The sequence below is a fragment of the Rhipicephalus microplus genome, chromosome 1 (assembly GCF_043290135.1).
Source record: "Rhipicephalus microplus isolate Deutch F79 chromosome 1, USDA_Rmic, whole genome shotgun sequence".
Taxonomy (NCBI): Eukaryota; Metazoa; Arthropoda; class Arachnida; order Ixodida; family Ixodidae; genus Rhipicephalus; species Rhipicephalus microplus.
In genome coordinates, this window is record NC_134700.1 from 50329810 (window position 1) to 50348536 (window position 18727).

Below are 18727 nucleotides of genomic sequence, written 5' to 3' on the forward strand. Positions count from 1 at the left end.
AAGTATGTCCAGGCGTTTTAATAAATTCGAAGCGCTTCTTGGCAAACTTCGGCGACTTTAAGCGTATCTATCTATCTATCTATCTATCTATCTATCTATCTATCTATCTATCTATCTAACCACCTACGACTTTTAGCTCTCCTGGCCTTCTGAATAATGGTATCAATAGCAAACATGGCATGATCTTACATGATTGTATGACGAACATAACTAACTAGTCATAACATGAAAATCAAGAGATGTGTGTCATAAATGTTGTGACATACACGTCAAGGTCCTTCTACTCTTGCGGTGGTTTCATTCACATGATGTGTTGCAAAACTGGTATGGTATGACATGATTGTATGGCGAACACAAACGATAGACTTCAACACCAAAATCATGACACGCGTGTCATGTAACAACATGACTACATGCCCCACTCATGATGGGCTCGCGGCCGTATCGCTAACTTTGCATATACCGAATGTGGTATTATGGGACGTGAATGAACGACGAAGGTATGTGACTGGTGCAAACATGATAATCATAGGATTCGTGTCATGTAACAACATTATTACACGCCGCACTCAAAGCGCCAATACACTTCGACTTGAGCCGGCACGCGTGCGCGGTGGCGTTCGTTTTATCGCGTGATGCCGGTGATGCCGCGCCTGGTGCCAATATCCCCATAGTAGAGATTTATCAGTGAATCTGCCCACTGACCTTAATTGTGGACCTGCATGCAATATAGTCGCGGGCACGCGCCGCGCTGCGTTGCTTTGCCGCATGCGTGTTTGAGCGCACACGTAGTGCACATGCAGCACGCCACATTTCGCGCCGGTGGTCACCGGGCCGTGCCGATGGACGCTAGTCACGCCGGTCGCACCTGGCCTCACATTATAGAGCGCTCGCGTTTTTCTAGCGTGGCGTCGCTGCGCCCACCCGGCGCGTGCGTCAAAGTTGCGTCGGAGTATAACAGGCCTTTCATGACAATGGTCGCCGCCGTTGCGCTAGCTCCAAATATACTGAATTTCGTATCCCGGGAAGTGAATAGACGGCGATCGTATATGACGCATCCAGTCCTGATAATCATAATATGCGTTTTAAGTAAAATGTTACTACATCCAACGCTCACGGCATTCTCGCAGCCATTTCACTAGTTCCACATATACCAAATTTGGTATTACGTGACGTGAATGGACGATGAATGTAAATAACACGTCCAACTATGATAACTGTGATATGGATTTCATGTAAAATATGACTACACTCTACGCTTATGGCACGCTCGCGGCCGTTTCGCTAGCTCTCTATATACCAAAGTTGGTATCAGGTGACGTTAATAGATGACGAATGTAAATAAAACGTATAAACATGATAATCAAGACATGAAAGTCATGGACGGCATAATTTACTTCCGTCTCTTAACGTTGTGCTGCTTTTAAAGTTACCTATAACCCTTTCTCATCCGTGCTTCGCTTATAATTGATTCCCACTGTACGAGGGATCTGCCAATTTTTTATTTGTGGTTCGTCTGAGAAAAACTTGTGAACACTCACTGGGTCACCAAATCTGCTCGGGCAGATCTCTAGCGTACAACAGCGTGCAGGCATTGTTGCTACGCAGCAATCGGCCGGATGCATTCAGCTATAAGGCACGCTCAAAGCATTCGCAGATTTTGATGCGTAGCACCTAGCCAAGAAGCGATCGAATCTCAGCGAGTAATACAGCAACCGATGCTTTGCTGGTACATTGGGTAAGCTCGTTTCGGAGATGAAGAAGGTCACTCACGTTGCTACAGATATGGTGTGACTTCACGACAACTGTAGTTGCTTCTGCTGTTTTGAAATATCCGCGTCAACGTGCAAGCGATGTCCTTGGTCGTGAGAAAGACCATTCAGCTACACTTTTAGAAGTGAAGAAAAAAAGAAAGAGAGAAAACTATCAGAAAGGTATGGAGGTTAACTAGACTAAGTCTAGTTTGCTACCCTAATAAAGGAAGAGGGGAATGAGGGAAAAATTAGAGAGGGAGAGAGGAGGAGGAGATAGACATTGCACATAACATACAGATCGCCCAGACAGTTCACGTTTCACAGGCGGTCGCACAGTGATGTTGCCCTCAAAAATTGTAGGAGGGCTCGCGTGGCTTTCTGAGCTGAAGTACTTTAAGGTCGCGCTAAAATCATCTGCAGAGTTAAAGGTTGATCACACAGCCTCCTTAAGGCACACTGGAGAGTACGGCGATCTTCTTTAAAGTGTGGACAGTGGCACAGAACTTGGTCTAGAGTTTCTACACAATGCAGTTATAACAGTTAGGGAAATTAAAATATGTTCTACGCGTTTGTTGTGTCTAACCCTTTATGTGGAGAGTTATTGCATACAGGGGAAACCCACCACAAGCTTGGGTTAGCCTCTAATTTCGGTAGCACTATCACTTCAACGAAATTTCACTACTCCAATAAGAACATGCGGAATAAGGCGGACGCTTATAAACGACGCGTTGAATGAACTAATCGTGAATTACATGGTCGCAATGCATTACTGCACTTTATCGAGAACGCTGTGATTGCAATGCGTTGAAATAAAATGCGTATTTGTAGCAACCGACAAAGCATGTGGACGTGGCGTAGTGGATAATGTATTCAGCATGTGCTGTCATCGATTAAGAGGTCATGGTTCGACTCCTGATCACAAAAATTTCTCTTTGTATTATGATAATGCATGTTTTTGACGTCATTACTTTGATGGAAATACGTCACTAAAGCCTTCGTGGACCCCAGCTCAAAACACTTTCATGCTAAAAACACTACAAGCTTATGTCATCGAAGACCTAGCTGGCAACTCGGCTCAGTGAAGGTAGGATGAGATACTTCAACCACCCGCTTCCCAACTTTTTTCACAACTTACCTGTCTCGATTCGGGCGGTGCTTTAGCGATACGAGAAAGACACTAACCATTGTAGCAGTAAACGGCTGTAATAACGCGATAGCTTTAAAGAGCTCGTGTCACTGAAAACCCGCTCCCGGCATCGGCCGTGTTGGTTGTGAGCGAAAAATCGGCTGTGCGTCTGTGACTGAAAAATCAAGTTACCGATGTAGCCGTGGGAGGCCAATACTTGTCCACGCGTGCGCGTGCGATCACACAGAAAAAACAGCGCATTCAAAGGAAAGAAAAGTGCTCATGTTCACGAGACACGACAGTTTTTTTTCTGCCACCCCTTCCTGCTTAGCTTCCAGCGTTTTCGTCGAGTCGAGAGAAAAGATAATGCAATTGCAGCATGCGACCAACATTTGTAACTCCACTCGCACTGCATGAACTCTTAAAAATTTTGAGGCGTTGAATTCGTGAGGCAATAAGCTCCTCTAGTGAATTCATTCCATAGTTACACGAAAAAGTGTTTCAGAGCCCCTTTAACGCACTTCGTTTGACAGGTGTCACGACGAAAATGAGCCCGTGCGGCAATATTAGCCCTTGCTGGTCTTATGTACTGTGTGCACGTATGTGTGTGTGCGTGTTTACGTAACAAAACATATGTACAAGTATGCACTTAGCGGTTGAAGGGTGCACAAAGGGCATGATTTCTCTATCGCGTTCAACTCTTAAAGGCGAAGCTTGAGGTTCCCCCAATTTTTGATAACAAGCTAACTACAATTTCAAAGCAATTGAATCTGTATTTTCACTCGGTATTTACTTTCACTCGGTATTAACCGAGACAAAGTGAGTAAACATATTTTTAATATGTTTATTGCTAATTGTAAACATTATACGCATTATTTTCACTCGGTATTAAACGCCGAGTAAAACTTGATGCCCTAATGGATAAGGCAAAACAAACTCGGATAAACACGGAAGACCTTGGCTTTGCCACAGAGCAACCGGTGTACATTAACGAGCATTTGTGCCCACAACTGAAAAGCTACTTGGGCTGACGATTGCACGAAAATGAGAACTGAACTGGTGATTCGCATGTACCAGAGGTGGCAAGGTGTTCGCTCGAAAGACAGACACACTCGTGCTATCCAGATAACCAGTGAAGCAGACCTGGATAAGATGCGCGAAGGTGGTCTCACTTCGTAAAGTAGTGACTACCTCGACACAGATTTTTAGTTTTCTGCTTTACTTTTTTCTTTAACACGGCGTCACCAAAAGATATCGCACTTCAGAATGATGGTGCTCACCTGGAATTTTTACACTGCAATGCACGATCGGCTCGAAATAAGTACGATTAGCTCACCACCATCCTAGATGAATTTTCTCTTAGGTTTGACATTATTATGATTACGGAAACCTGGTACACATGCGACGAGAAAGTGTATAGATTACCAGGCTATAATAATAGCTTTTACTTGAATAGATCTTCCCGCCGAGGGGAAAGAGTACTGCAGTTGGTCTCGGAAAAGCTTTCTTGTAGCTTACTCACTGAATTTACAACAATCAGGCCAGATTATGAAGCTTTAGCACTAATCCAAGATAACCATGTTTATGTTGTTCTTTATCGCCCACCTGATGGGTGTGTTGAAAAGTTCTATGTCTTGCTTGAAAGGCTACTAACTTTTGTAGGCACAAATGAGCTTTGCGTCGTAATAGGTGGTGACTGTAACATCAACCTTTTACAAAGTAATGCAACGTCACGTTCATTCCAGCTGAAATTTGATTCTTATGCATGCACAGTCATATTAAACGAACCAACTCATGTCAGTATTCAATCTGAAAATCTTCTAGACATATTTATCACGAATAATACAAGTGACTGCGTGACAGCAGGTTCTGTTATATCGGATGTGAGCGATCAGTTCTCTGTATATATGATATATATAAAAAATAAGCTTTCTAGACACCTAAAACCAAGTCCTTTGAAACCCTGTAAAATACAGCAAGTCAATTCAAAAACTTTGGAGCAATTTAGACACCATATTGAAAGGTTAAACTTCAGTGCCTTGTATAACTGCGAAAATGCTGATGAGGCTTACGATACTTTGATGCGTCTAAAAATATGCATGTCACTATTGCTTTATACTAAAGACTTTGAGAGCCTCAAAGAAAATTCGGAAGCCGTGGTTAACAAACGAATGCCATGAAATGATTTGTAAAATAATGCTTTATATCATAGATTTATCAAAAGTAGAGACAACAGTCATCTGGCCGAATTCAAGAAATTTAGAAACACGTTAAACGAAACTTTACGTAACAAAAAGAATGCTTGTTTTCTAAACCTATTTGAGAGCGCATGTTCTTGTAGTGATGTTTTATGGCAGAAAATAAATCTTCTGATTCACTCTGGCACTCGCTAAACTAAGGAACTCGAGCTCGTAGTGCATAATGAAATACTTAGCGGTGAAAAACTGGCAAATAATTTCAACAAATATTTCACGACTCTGGTCCCAAATCGCACGTCATGTGTGGACAAACGCTCTATTTTTCAATTTATGGGCACATCAAATATGAAATCTGCGTTCTTAGAACCAGTAACGGAACAGGAAGTACATTCCCCTTTTATAGGCGTTAAGAATAGTAAAGCGCGACATTGATGTCATTCAAAGTGGACCAATTAAACACGCATATGACCTTCTAGTGCCTCAGCCTACCTCTCTGTTCAACTTGTGTCTAGCCAGAGGAGTTTTCCCCGAGAAAATGCGGCACGCTAAAGTTAGCGTGTTGTACAAATCGGGAAATAAGAATGACTTCTCAAATTACCGTCCAATCTCAAAATTGCCTGTTATTTCTAAAGGAATAGAAAAGGTTATCTGTAAGCGAATTATACCTTTCTGCGATAACCATTCTTTGATTGCATCAGAACAATTCGGTTTTCGTCAAGGTTTATCAAGTGAACACGCTTTGCTAGCACAAAAAGAAATCATCTTAAAGAGATTTGAGGAAAAAAAAGGTAACACTGGGTATATATATTGATTTTTCTAAGGCGTTTAACAGAATACACCACCAAACTCTGTTTAATAAACTAGAACATTATGGTTTCTGGGGTGTCGCCCTAAATATCGCCAAATCTTATCTAGAGAATAGAAAGCAATGTGTAAGCATTAAAGATAAAAGTTCTTCGCTATTAGACATAAACACCGGTGTTCCGCAGGGAAGTGTGTTAGGCCCCGTGTTATTTAGCATCTACGTAAAAGACATAGTAAGAGTTAGCGAGAGCGTCGAATTTTCAGTTTACGCCGATGACACAAGCTTGTTCCTCCAAACCGACGACGTATGTATTCTTAGTACACCAGCACACGGCGCGCTAGAAAAGCTACAAAAATGGAGTGAGGTGAATTCTCTTGTTAACAATGCTGCTAAACAAGGGCTGTTTTATTCAAACCAAATAATAAAACAATATATTCTAGCTTAGACTTACACCTCAGTGAGAAAGAGATTGGGATTGCACAAAACGTTAAAATATTGGGGGTCACTTTCAGTGAAGATTTAAACTGGGATTCGCATGTGTATGATGTTGCCAAAAAGCTTGCAAAGGCATGTGGAGTACTTTCGAAATTCCGAGATAAGGTTTCTCTAAAAGTTAAACTCCTCATTCATAATGCTCTATTTCACTCGCACATTAAAACTGTACCCTCGCCTGGGGATACACCACGCAAAATAACAAATTAAAATTGATCAAGCTACAGAAGAACGCAATATGACATATTGCAGATGTTCCATACGACGCTCATACATCAACATTATTTACAACATATAACGTGCTCCAAGTAGAACAACTGTACATTTTTAATCTCTTTGCTAATTACAAACATGGTTTGAAAAGTAAAACTAATTTTCTAACACTGTGTCAGCTCAAAGAGTCACTCGCAACACCTTACAACATAAGGAAAAAAGACACATGGCAAATACCGTTTTCGCGAACGAATTACGGTTTTAAAGCCCTAAGCATATCATGACAGACTTTTTGAATCACCTAAACAACAACGGCATTACGCCTGATACGCTGACAAACAAGCAGTGGAAAGAATATTTAATTAGCAACCCCTGAGAGTCTAGGAATTCGATAAATTAATCTCGATTTCATTTTCACTATGTATTATTTTATAGTATCATGTTCAATTTGATAATTCGTTTTAATTGAAGTGCATTTTTGCCTTTTCATATGCACATGTACAAACATGAACTGATTCATGTATTTGTGTTTTCGTTATGCATACTGTTTGAAGGTAGTGTTTGTCATATATATAAATTTTGTTCTTTTGTATTTCTTCTCACTTTGTTCTCCCATATTATGCCGCATTCTTTCAGTGTTTGCGATTTTACATTATGTCTGCAGTTGAAGTTTGCTGCTAAAATTGTTGATATTTTACTTGCCTGTGTTATGCGTTCTTGTACTTTTTCTGTTTTACTTGCTTGTATTTTATTTCTTGTTTACATCACCACGAGTTTGCGGCCAATCTGCTCAGGGTCAGGAGTCCCGTCAAGCTGCTTTTTAGTAGCTTTTAATTCCTGTCCCTGCATCTCATCTTTTTCACTCTTTTATCTGATTTACATTTTGTTCTGTGTTGACAATTGCGATTGTATGAAAACATTGAATCACTGTACTTTAACGTGATTGCTGAAAAAGATTGCTAAATAAACTGAAACTGAAACTAAGAGAGATCACGCTTACAATAATTGTTCTCTTCCTACCATATCTACCGATTTCAAAAATTTCCAGCGCATCCTTCTACTGATACTTATAGTTAAGAGAAAATCTTCCAATCATCCAGATGGTAAATCTAACGCATTTCTACCGCACTGCGCCAAACCTATCTCGCATGTCTTAACAAATCTGTCTTGTCTTTTGTTTCTTGACTAAATACTTCTCAGTGACCAGCATATCACGCGTGTTATTCCTGTATTTGAGAAAAAGAATCAAATCAGTGTTGACATCTACTGCCAATATAGTGGCTTTGTTTCTAGTAAACTTATAAACACATCATTTGGCATTACATAATGTCGTTTATTGAAGAAAACAGTATTTGGACTCCATTCTAACATGGTTTCTGGAAAGGCTTATGGATTACCACCCAACTTGTCACCACTGTTCACGACCTCACAATCGCACTTGATAAGGGCGATCACATAGGCGCCACCTTAAATTAAAAAAAAACTTTTACTGTGTCTGTCAGGGTAAAGTACTCGCAATACTAAAACATTGGTCTTCTAGTAATGTAATTATTTAAGTTCACTCTCCCCTCATTAGCCGGAAGTAATTTATCCAGGTCGGAGGCTGCAGCTCTAGGTTCTGCTCGTAATCCAATGGCAGTGCCCTTGGCCCTGCCTTGTTTGACATCTTCATCATAGACATAGTTTTACAACTTCGTACCTCTGCCATAAGCCTACAATATTTTGCAGATGACCGCATTTACGGAACGAAAAAAAGTTAAACCGACCAAGTGCTTTTGCACAATAAACGAAATTTTCTCTCTGATTAGTGCAATACCTGGTTGATGGCGGTAAACATTAGTAATTCAATCTTTATCATAACATCAAAGACAATTAGCTTGTAGTGAGAAATACGGGAATTTTCGATGAAGAAGACGTTTGTTGCGGCTTCGGCTCGAGCTGGTTTGTCTGAGGCTACTCACTGCTCTCTTGTTGCGGTTCGACGCAGAAAACGGTTGTCTTATCTGGACGTCTAAACGTATTCTAGCATTTGGTGGAGAGTACTGGTTTCCTCAAGTATTGGAACTCGATTCGCAGACTCTACCTTGACCCCTCCACCTTACCAACGCTTGACGAGATGAGCCAATCACCTGCAGCCCTAACCCAATCTGTTACTTTTCTCGAAGGCCACGACACAGAGGTCCGGTGATTTTCAATGCAACTGACGATCAAGACGTTGAGGACTGGCTGTCTCAACATGAAGCAGTAATCACTCACAATAGGTGAGCTGACAACGACAAGCTTGGTTATCCTCACTTCAATATTGCGGCTGTGGAAGCGCTGTGGTTTTACAATCATAAAACAGGCATGCCCTTTTGGTCATCATTTAAGACGCGCTTCGCATAGGTCTTCGGCCGCCCTGCTGTTCGCAAGCTCCACGCCGAACAGGGCTTGCGCGGCCATGCGCAGCGCTCTGGCGAAATATCTACCTCTTAAATACTATTCTTGTTCTTGGGTTTTAGTCATCATGGTTACGCTGATTTCCTTTGACCTGACGATCGCACAGTGGTTCTCGGTGCATACGGGCAGGGCCTGGTCTCGCATCTGCGGGAGCTTGCCCTAAAGAACCATCGTTGCGTGACTCCAATGTAGCTGTGCCACGCCTTGACAGCACCGCGAAAGCAGACGGTGACGATGACCCATTTTCTATCTTCCGGCCAGGCATGGAGAGTGCCGAGTGAGTTCTTATTGCCAATCCACCCGAAGGCGTCATCTTGACATCAGCGAAACACTGGTAGTTCGCAGAAAACCAGCGGTGGCGGAGCAGTGCGCCAAAATGAAAAGTGTGCCCGCAACAAGCAGTTCACATGCTCTGAGAGCTCCGAGGGGGAACGCTGGACAGTTCTCGAGTGGGCTTGCCTCAAAGTTTCCTGAGGCGGCCACAGCCAACATGGCATTGAGTGCGCACAATGTTGGCAAGAAGACAGGACACAGCTGGGAGCTCGACTCAACGAGGGCTTTACTCGTGACGCAGAGTTGCGCGGTGGTATGCTGCAGCTCCGCGAGGCTGCCGGGTAATCCGCACTAAGGGCGCATTCGCACTGACCACTCCAACCGCCGAAAGTTTGGAATCCGATTTCGCGGCAGTGATATCCTCCGAAACGGCTGTCTGCGCGCCGATCACTCTGGAACGGACTTTTTGCAATGTCTACCACCGAATTGGTCGCCGCGGACCAATAGGAGCGCTAGTGCACGGATTTTGAAAAATGGCAGTCAAGCCCTACTCGCTTGTCATATCGCTGTGTATGTAACTGAACGTTGCAACCGACGGGTGTTTAATCCATTATGTGCCTACTTCACGCTCCTATTTTGTGGAAGAGGTGACCCTGCTTGTCGTTAGCGTGACCGAGGTAGTCACGGTCTTGCAGAGCAAAACGGACCCGCCAACGTGGCTTGCGTCAATGTTTTCTGCTCTATGCCATATAAGATAGCGACTCTCCACCAAAGTAAGCAGTACTGCCTCTTCCTGCCTTTGGTGTACGATAATCATCAAAGTCTACGTGACCAGATAGCGTCGAGACGCTTGCCAAAGCCTTTCGACAACTGTGTCATGTCAAGGGAGGAATCAGACCAAATGCCAGTAACATAGGCCGGCTGTTGTTTTAAATGCGAAGCATTTCTTAGCGAACTTCGGCGACTTGAGGATATCTATCTATCTATCTATCTATCTATCTATCTATCTATCTATCTATCTATCTATCTATCTATCTATCTATCTATCTATCTATTATCTATTTAGCTATCTATCTATCTATCCATCTATCTATCTATCAAGCCGCCACTACATTTCGCCTTCCTGGCCATTTCGATACTCGTATTATTACCAAACTTGGTATGACATAACACGACGTTATGAAGAACATGCATGACTAGTCATAACATGAAAATCATGATATATACGTCATGAATGTGATCATTTACATTTCATATTCCATTTCATTTCATAATGCCAAAGAGAGAGAGAAAAGAAATGTAGGAGAGGTAGAGAGGTTAACTAGACTATGCGTCTAGTTTGCTACCCTACACATGGAGAGGGAGAGAAGGGAGTTAAAAAAAGAGAGAGAAGGATGGACACATGTCACATCACACACACAATGCCGAGTTTCACAGGCGGTCCCTCAATGAAGTTGCTGCTAAGTATCTCAGGAGGGCTCGTGTGGCTTTCTGTGTTGATGTGCTGCGCTACCAGGCTCCTAAGATCTTCGCTTCATTAAATGGCTGGTCATCGAGTCTATTCAAGGCACACTGGAGAGTCCGGCAATCTTCATTAAGTTGGGCTCAGTGGCACAAAAGATGTTCAATAGTCTCTAAAAAGTTGCAGCTTTCACACATCGTTGAATCTGCCATGCCAATGAGATGGCTGAATGACACAGTAAACGCTACCCCAGTCCGCCGCCGGCACAGCATTGTAGCATCACGTCGAGAAATCTTGGATAGCAGTTGTTTCTGGAGTAATGACTTAAGGTTCTTAGGGCGATGACTGGAGTAAAGTGGAGAATTCCAGTGCGCAAGCGTGGCATTATGCGCGATGTGAAGAAGTTCTCTAGCTGCTTCTACTCTTGACAAGGGTATTAACAGTGTGGGCGCTCCATCGTGGACACATCGGGCAGCGTGTTGGCGGGGTGGTTACCACTGATGCCACAGTGGCCCGGCAACCATTATAAAACAATGTCATGTCCTTGATCATCGGCGCGATGACAAATTTCATTAATACGGTGCACCATCTCGTGGTAGTTTCTACGTCGCTGACTTCGCACGCATTCAAGGGCTGCCTTGGAGTCGCAGAATATGGCCGATCTACTAGGGGATTTCTGCGTAACAAACTCTACAGCGGCTCGAAGATCGGCGAGCTCGGTTCTCGTAGATGTCGTCACGTTTGATGTCTTGAATTTGACGGTGAGTAATCGAGATGGTATGACAAAGGCACCTGTCAAACTTCCCGAGACCGAACCGTTCGTGTAAACATGAATTTGGTTAGCATATGACAAATGCAAAAGGTCCAGTGAGATCTGCTTGAGGGATGCAGATGACACGCTTGCCTTTTTAGATATCCCCGGAACATCAAGGTGTACAGTGGGTCTTTTGATGCACCACTCTGGAGACAGTGGTATGGTTGCGGGCGAGAATCTCCACGAGATGGAATTCTGGTTAGCCGCAACAACTTTGGAAAACGCTGCCTTTGGTCTTTCTGGTCGCAAGCTAGCAAGGTGGTGGTTAGGCACTCTGGATATGTGACGGATATGTGTCCGGAGTGTGTCGACAGTTATATATGTCGTGATCAGATGATCTTTAGCAATGCCAATTGTTGCTAACGTATTAGCGCACCGAGGTAGCCCCAAGCATGTGCGGAGGACTTTGCCTTGACTGCTTTGCAGGACACTGATGTTAGTTTTTCCGGCGTTGGAAAACACGGGCGTGCTATACCGCAAATGTCCCAAAAAGAGCGCTCTGTAGAGCTGGAGCATAGATGACACTTATGTGCCCCACAATTTACCAGCGAGAAATCTCATCACGTGTGTGATAGAGCTGAGACTCTTCTTCATATTGCCAAATTTGGTATTACATGACGCCAATGGATGACGAAGTATGTGACAGGTGCAAACATGATAGTTATGAGATGCGGATCATGTGAGAACATGACTACATGCCACAGTCAAGGCGCCAATACATTTTCACGTGGCGTGGTCCACGTGCTCGCAGGCGTTCATTTCGTCACGTCAAGCCAGCGTTGCCGTGCCAGGCGCCGATCCTGCCATATACTCGCAGAGGCGTGCCACGTTGCCTCGCTATGGCGCATGTGCGTTTCAGAGCGTCCAGTGTCCCTCCGTCACGAAAAGAGAGAGACGCAGTGTTGTCTGGGTAACGCATCGGAGCTAAATGCAGCATGTCGCATTCTGCAACGGTTGCAGTAGGGCTAGGCTGACGGATGCTGGTCGCGCCCGGCGTCAGACTACAGAGTGCTCACATTTTGCTAACTAAGCGCAACTGTGCCCAGCGAGCTGTCATTGGTACATTCTAGTATAATCGGTCCTCAATGACGCGCTCGCGGCCATTTTTCTAGCTCCACATATACCGAGTTTGGTACGTGACGTCAATGAATGACGAAATATATTACTGGTAGAAACTTGATAATACTGACAAGGGTGTCGTGTAAGAACATGAGAACCTACTACGCTCATAGCGTGCTCGCGGCCGTTTCGATAGCTCTACATATACTAAATTTGGTATCACGTGAAGTGAATAGATGACAAAAATTCACGACACATCCAAATATGTTGGTTATGACACTGAAGGCATGTACGGCATCGTTTACCTCCAACTCGTAACGTTGTGCTGAGGTTAAGGTGACTTATCAACATTTATCATTCGTGCTTCGCATATCATCGATTGCCACTGTATGGGGGATCTGTCATTTTTATTCACCTCGTTCTTCTTGTCTTCACAGTCCGGCGCTGATAGCACGCCCTGGCGCCAACGACGCTGCTTTCCTTAATATATATATATATATATATATATATATATATATATATATATATATATATATATATATATATATATATATAAATATGTATATATATATATATATATATAAAAAGGGAAAGCAGTGTATACCTAAGGGCTCGTTTTTCTGTGTTTTGACACAACTTTAATGAGATCTTACAGACAATAATGCCGAGAAATGCATAGGAGGTCATTAAAACCAATGTATTGAAAATAAGAAAAAGAAAAGTGGGTGAAAAAATCACTTGCCGTGAACAGGACTCCAACCTACGAGCTTTCCATAACGCGTTCGATGCTCTAACCACTCAGCTATCACGACGGCTATGCCCCCAGCAACTTTATTGGGTTTATATGTGAAGTTAAACGTGGGAGTGTCAGTCAGCGCCTTCTGTAGCCATAGCGGCGAGTGTGAAACACCCTTTTATAAGCCTGTGCGGCGTTACGTAACACGTGAACTTATTACGAGCGGGCAGCTCACCAATAGTCCCTCGTATACCACCTAACGGCACCAAGGCTGCAAGTACAAGGCCCTCCTTAATGAATAAGGGAAAAAAGTGTATACCTATGGGCTCAATTTTCCGTGTTTTGTTACAATAATATTGAGATCTAACAGAAGATAGTGCCAAGAAATATATAGGGGACGTTATTAACACCAATGTACTGTAAATAAAGAGAGGAAAGTAGATGAAAAATTAACTTGCCGTAAACAGTAATCGAACCTACGACCTTCGAATAGAGCGTTCGATGCTCTGACCACTGAGCTATCACGGCGGCTATGCCCCCGGGCCCTTTATCGGGTTTTTGTGTGAATTTAAACGTGGGAGTGTCAGTCAGCGCCGTCTGTAGCCATTGCGGCAAGTGTAGAACACCCTTTTAAGAGAATGTGGGGCGTCACGTAGCACGTGAGCTTATTACGAGGTGGCAGCTGACCAAAAGTCCCTCATATGCAACCTAACGGCACCAATTCTGCCAGTACGAGACCCTCGTTAATGAATAAGGGAAAGAAGTGTATACCTAAGGGCTCAATTTTCAGTGTTTTGCCACATTATATAGAGATCTAACAGCCAAAAAGGACAAGTAATGTGTAGGGGAAGTTGTTAGAAGTAATTCATTGTAAAAAAGAAGACAGAAATGTGGGTGAAAAATTAACTTGCCGTGAGCAGGAATCAAACCTACCACTTTCGAATAACGCGTTCGATGCTCTACCACTGAGCTATCACGGCAGCTTCCCCCCCCTCCCCCACCACTTTATTGGGTTTATACGTGAATTTGAACGTACTCAAAAAAAATGTGGCAGTGTCAGTCAGCGCCACCTGTAGCCATGGCGGCGAGTGTGGCACACTCTTTTTATGAGCGTGTATCGCAACACGTAGCACGTGAACTTACTACGAGCTGGCAGCTGAGCACTAGTCTTTCGTATACAACCTAACGGCACCAAGTCTGGCAGTACGACACCATCGTTAATGAATAACAGAAAGGAAAAAGATATATATATATATATATATATATATATATATATATATATATATATATATATATATATATATATCGTGTGCTGTTAGCCATATTAGCGATATGTCGCTGGCGATGGCGTTAACAAGCCCTGGCGACCAGCGACCATAGAGCTTCTTGATATACACTAGAGGAAACTCTGGCGCTAGTGCCTATGAGAGCTGCAACACACAGCGCTTCAGCGAGCATGGGAATAATGAGTAGTACACACATTAGTCTAATCTTCGTACTTCTGACCTGCTTCTGGCTCCGTGTGTGTTCGTGTGGCTTGGAGCTGTGTTATCACGAAAACATAAATTAGCACATTATCACCGTTTGCGCTTCACAACCTTATTTTTTAGGCTTACCATTCCGAATCAAGTCACTAAGTTGAAAATAGTTTGTTCTTTCATTCAAAACAAAACCGTAACCAGCAATAAACAAAGCCGCAAGTACGACTCGCCACCCGCAAGTACGAAGACTAGGCAAATGTGTGTACTACCCATGATTCCCATGGTCGCTAAACGATCCCAGCGCAAGAGTGCCCTCTAGTTAATTTTGGGAAACTCTATGCTGCCGACTACTTGGCGAATGCCTTTTATAGAACTTTCGCTATAAGTTTACCAGCGCCTCTATTTTTTTCAGTGCCCGGGCAAACGCCCTCTTCAGGCCTTCAAGCACGCGCCCCGCCTGCGCTCACTCCTGCCGTATGATAACGCTGCGCAAGTAGATAACGGAATGCTGGCACTGAAAGGCCATGCGCATTAAGAAGCTGGCAAATTCATGTTCTCATGTGAGTTAATTTGCAGTCCTGCTTCTTGACGGCTTCACGGATGCAGGGAGGATGAAAAGAGACACAATTAAAGCGGCTCGCTGTTTTAACTTGGCTCTTTCAGGCGATGCTACCAGGTTAATATATGCGTTCAATTGTTATAGCATTCACGTTTTATTTTCTGTTTCAAGCTTTTGCAAACCTATTATTTGCTTGCCTCAGTATGTATTACTACTGTGTATCACTCTGCATATCTGACGAAAAAAATCTTTTGTACTTTTTTCATTCCTCATTAGTAAAAAAAATCCCCAGTCCCCTTGTGGATTCACCTGAGACAACTGAAAGGCAGAAACTTTCCTCATTTTCTTCCGATTCAATGCACTGAAAGTTTCTTATACTTCCTTCCGGGCTATTTCTGTGCCCAACATGGTTTTCTTACTGCCTGAAGGATTCGAGACAAACCTAGTTTTCTGCCCTACAGCTGGTTATGCACTACCCTAATGATAGGTCCATTTTAACAAAGCGAAGATGTTATGCGATCCCATCAAGTAATGTGAGCTCCCAATACGCCACAAACATTTATATGTTATGTCGTATGATAAATTTTTTATGTAATGATGATTTCTTGAATCACTCGTGTTCACGCCGCCGACGCGAGAAGATGCCGGACGCTGCTGGCAACCAATTTTCGCTTTTTAAGAGGTGTGTAATGTTATCGCCTAATGTACTGTACGGCTGTAGCTCCGGCTGTAGGCAGAACAATTGGTCTCTTAATAAGGCATTATACTACACTCTAATATGTAGCGTCTATTTAGAACCCGCGTATTTTATAAATTACTAGTAGTGGTGGTTGAATACTACCCGTCACGTTTGGCAACATGGCACTTGGTATCACTAAACAGGAGTGCACTGCATCTTAACAGTAAACGAATGAGTCTATCAGTAACAATGCTGCCTCGCGATCACACCCGTGTGCAACGCTAACGTTACACCTCGAAGCTAAATGGAAGCCCATGGGCGCCACATAGTCATTCGGCCCCTACTCTGCTGGCTACTGAATCAAGACGCCAAAGAGAAGATGAAAAAAAAAGAACAGAGCTGAGCAGCCGGATAATAAGGCTACAACAATCCGTCAACAAAGACGCAGAAAAGCTCAAGCAACTAACCACATGCCGCTTTTTTCTTGCCTGTCATCTTGGCTCACGTGGAGAGTCGGCGTAAAGTTTAGTCTTTAGCTGTGCCTGTTCAAAACATAGCCAATGATTGCAGAAATCGCGCCGCACATGGAGCTGTTGTTGTTTATTTCCCGATATTTTATTGTCTAGGCTCTGAAAGGGTGATCTTCTATAGTACCTCGTTTTATGACACTTGCTTTTTCTCGGTGGCACCACATGAAATGCTTTGAGAAGGGAACGGATGATGACCTATATTTCTGGAAGCATTCTAGTGACATTTTGCGCTGTTTTGCGCGTGAACTCTACGCTGGCGCTAAATGTGCTACAACGCTAGAAAGTCGCAAGCATCGGGTAACATTAGGCACACAAGCTCCTAATTTTAGCTTCTGGCAAAAGCTACTCTCAGAAATTGATTTTCAATTTGTCAAGAAAGCAACTCTCAGTCAAGCGAACACCACGGTGACAAAACTATCGTTCACAGATTACTGACATCATCTATCAATGGCCGAGCAGATGACGCGCGAGCGCCTCGATCAAGTAGTCGCGAACGACGCATCCCTTTGAAATGAGCTAGGTGTCCAGAACAAGAAGTGCTTCATGATTCTCGTTTCCAAGCTTCCAAAACATCTTCAACAATGTGAATAGAGCCAAAACCAAGCCGTATAGTAGCTTCGAATGCGGTCGTGGCGTTCCTTTGTGCAAGATACGACGCGGCGGGATCTCTACTCCAGTTTCGGTGCCTGGCGGCGAAACGCCGCACTAGCACCGGCAGCAGCTTCCCATTGAAATTCGCTCCTTCGCCCGGGTAAAGTGTACTAGAAGGGGGCAGTCGAATGAACGAGGTGGCCACGCCATATCTCAGCTTATTCGCGAGTGGGTGACAGTAGCGGCGGCGCTGTAGTCTCATGGTACTGATTATCTCAAGAGCAATAAGAGCGCGCGCGCCCTAGCCTGCGAAAACGTGCATTTTCTCGTTTTTAGCACGCCTAATGCGTTTATTGCCTTTTTGAGCCTTTATCAGTGTATGCACAGCTGCTAAGACCATGGTACACGAGTGAATATGCAGGTATGCTGAAATGGCGCCGACACTTTCAATGACTCAAGAGCCTGCCGGCAAAAAAAAAGTACAACCAGAATTTGCACGGATCCGCCAATTTCCCACTCAAGCAGCGCGTTGAGCTGCATAACACCATAAGTGGCTACTGACGAACTACAAAGAGATATATATCAAGACAGCGATTAAATCATGGGCTCGTTTTTTTGGCAGTTTCTATATCCAGACCACTGTTTCTCATGTAAGTCCACTTGTGCTCAATTGTTTCATGAGAAACCCGAGTATAAGTAACGCTGTCACAACATTTGTATTGGCGACGACCCAGTTCTATTATGCCAGCTTTGCAGAAAATAATATTTATAGGTTTCTGAAAAGCTTTCTTGTTTGAACCGCATGCTTTCGTGCTCAATTTGCTTCTTTTATGCAAGCTCCAGGAGGCCGAGCCAAGGAGCCGAGCTGAAGAAACACCTGTACCTCCTAGTCAAGAACTCTATGCGAGGGATTATTCTAAATATATTAAAAAGCGCTAGATGTGTATATATAGCCCGTCTGTTATTTGCGTAAATTCACTGAAACCAGTTCTCATTTTGTATCGCCAGCTTAAACTGTGCTGCTTCCCAAATATTCTCTTGGCGTAATGCCATTGCAAGCCAGCAAATTTATGAAGATGTTTAGAATTATAGGTGTACTTCTTATTATAGGTGCCTGGCATGCTGGCCCTTGCAATCCCAAAAAGCCGAGCGCTCTTTACGGACATTCCAACTGATGGCTTGCTAGCGCACGTGTTCCTTTCAAGCGCCATCTGAGGAGCCTCACAGACTATGCGCGCGTGTTCTTTTTTTTAATTTGACTGAGAACTGTGGTCCTTTCAGTTTACGTAGTGCATCCACGTGTGCCCACGTGCAGACCCAAGTAGCGATCTGTTTTCATTACGATGCTTGTTGGCGTGTCTCCGTATGCGTTTGTTTAGGCATCTGCCCGTATGGCCCACGTAACACGCACTGCAAGACGGAATGCTGTACACCACGCACTCCACACGGTCGACAAACTGCGTTCTGTGCTGGACGACGCATTGTTTACCGCGCCTCTTTACGGGGGAGGTCCTGT

General features: G+C 43.7%; 1 non-coding gene across 1 annotated transcript; it reads right to left on the minus strand.

Moving 5' to 3' along the window:
• Nucleotides 1–13826: 13826 nt before the first annotated feature.
• Nucleotides 13827–13899, minus strand: TRNAE-CUC (transfer RNA glutamic acid (anticodon CUC)). Its single transcript has one exon. It is a non-coding gene; the product is annotated as a tRNA-Glu (tRNA).
• Between the last annotated feature and the right edge of the window lie 4828 nt (nucleotides 13900–18727).